Consider the following 2,234-nt stretch of genomic DNA (forward strand, 5'->3'; position numbering starts at 1 on the left):
CCAAGCCAGTACACTTCAGTGTCTTAGTTGCCCAGGTAATAGTTCCCATTCCAGTTCCAGTTACTTCTGTCTCTTAGAAACAGCTGGTCACTGTGACACATAGTTGGTCACTATGATGCACATCGTATAAACCAATCCCTAATTCACAAGGCATCCTGCCTCTGCACTTTCTGTTTGCTTATCCCATATAAGCCCTAGACCACCAGAGATCAGGTTCTGATATTTTGGGAATGATCCTAATCAGTGCCCATTGATGTAAATAAATCTGCGTCCAAATCCTGGGTGTCTGGGTGTCATTTTGGTGGTTCTGCTTGCTTTTGCCATAATAAATACTCAAAAATTTAGACAATATGGGAATTGTATAGAAAATAATAAAACACCTTAAAGGCTATTTTATAAGAAAGCATAATCAAAATTTTATAAATGTTGTTTCAGATTTCTCCACTTTAGAATTTGGTTATACACATAGGAATATGCAATCTAGTACATATTGCTTTCAAACTTTCTTTTCAAATTTATATGAGATGTGTTCAAAATATACAATAAATGTTTAAATTTAAGAACATATTATTTGCAGGTCTGTAATTCCAGCACTCGGGAGGCTGAGGTAGGAGGATCGCTGCGATCTTGAGGCCAGTCTGAACTGCATATGGAAACCGTCTCAAAAAGATTTAGGAAAGAAGAAAGAAACCATATTATTAGTCTCCTTCAAAATGTTCACCTTTCGTGGTCATCTTGACTTTGGGGAGGAGCCAGAAGTCACTTGGAACCCGAGCCTGTGAATAAGGTGGGTGAGGACACACCATAACATTTTTATTTGACAGAAATTGCTGTAGGTATTTTGGATCACTTCAGGAGATCGAGGCAGTGGACCGCACAACTAAAGACACTCAGGGAAGAGGACTCCAGAGCTGCTGCAGAACGCAGCAAGAATGACGGGATACTTGTCTGAGGTGAAGGGGAGTAGTTTGAGGGGATTAATGGAAATATGTCCTTCATGCATTTGTTTTAAACATTTATGTAATAATTTTTTATTTAAACATTTATGGTATGTTGCGATCACATCCTGTATATTTAAAATGCACACCCTGATATTTGGATATAATGATGTAAATATGTCAAAAGACTTTTCCATATCAGTAAATATAAGGTACACCATCCTTTAAAAGTGACACAGATAACCACATGATATAGATGTTCCAAGTTACTTATCAGTTCTTCTTGATAGTCAGTTAGGCTCTTCTCAGCTTTCCTTATGATGGAACACACAGTGACAAATCCTTCTGTGCTTCTTTTCCATATATATTTGTGTGTGAGTGATTGCTCCTTGAGTATAAGTGAGAAATCTTTGGCCTAAAGGGCATACACACTTTTGATGTATATTGCCAGACTGATGTGTACTGCCAGGCTTAAGAAATTAATGTTTCTATCAATAATGAATTAAAATGTGATTCTCCTTGTCCTTAGCAGCAATTAGTATTTGGTTGATAATTGAGAATTTGCCATGCAAAATCTCATTGTTTTTGTTACATTTTCTTTGCTCATAAAGGTGAGTGCCTCTTCATCTGTTTTGAACTGTTAGAGCCGACATTTCACAGTCACCTATTTTTTGCTTACCCCTGTGCTTTTGCTATTGGGATTTTGTGGGAGTCAGTGGTCTCTCCATTGTCCCTGGGAGAAAATGGTGAAAGGATATAGAAAATAAAGACAAGAGACTATAGCCAGGGTCAGGTGGAGTTACCTCTTGACTGATGAGCAAGAGGACTGACTCCAACAGTAGGGGCATTTATTTTGTACGCTTGCAAAGTAGTATCATGAGAGATAATGTTGCCTAGCAACTAAGACTAAGACTAAGACAGTAATTGTCCAAGCAGGATACTTTTTTCAATACTGAGGTAGCTTAACTGCCTGAGGCACTCTGGATCTGTCCCACCCTCAGACACATGACCAACAACCAACTCCAGAGGCTCCCAACTATCTCCCTTTTCTGTTTAGTTGCAGAAGTGATGGGTGTTCAGTTGAAGCTGGAAAAGCTATGCTTGAAGAATATAGTCCAAAGTCCATAACAATTATCAGTTTAGCTGGCAACTGTCAGAAGTTGTTGGTGACTTAAACCTTTTACAGCTAACCTATTACTCTGCCATTGCTTCTTTTCATCTTGTGGTTACACTTTTCTGCTGGATGTTCAAGACCAAGTTAAAGTGAAACCTGTATAAATAAAAATTTAACCTTTT

The 2,234-nt window shown here is 38.2% G+C and overlaps 1 long non-coding RNA gene across 1 annotated transcript in view; it reads left to right on the forward strand.

Moving 5' to 3' along the window:
• Positions 1–745: 745 nt before the first annotated feature.
• LOC106148037 overlaps positions 746–2,234 on the forward strand; it is a 3,367-nt gene continuing 1,878 nt past the window's right edge. The window contains exon 1 of the long non-coding RNA XR_001233154.1: positions 746–787. This is a non-coding gene — a long non-coding RNA (uncharacterized LOC106148037). The remainder of the gene's footprint in view (positions 788–2,234) is intronic.

This window comes from Chinchilla lanigera, unplaced genomic scaffold (assembly GCF_000276665.1).
Source record: "Chinchilla lanigera isolate Chin_1 unplaced genomic scaffold, ChiLan1.0 scaffold00002, whole genome shotgun sequence".
Classification (NCBI taxonomy): domain Eukaryota; kingdom Metazoa; phylum Chordata; class Mammalia; order Rodentia; family Chinchillidae; genus Chinchilla; species Chinchilla lanigera.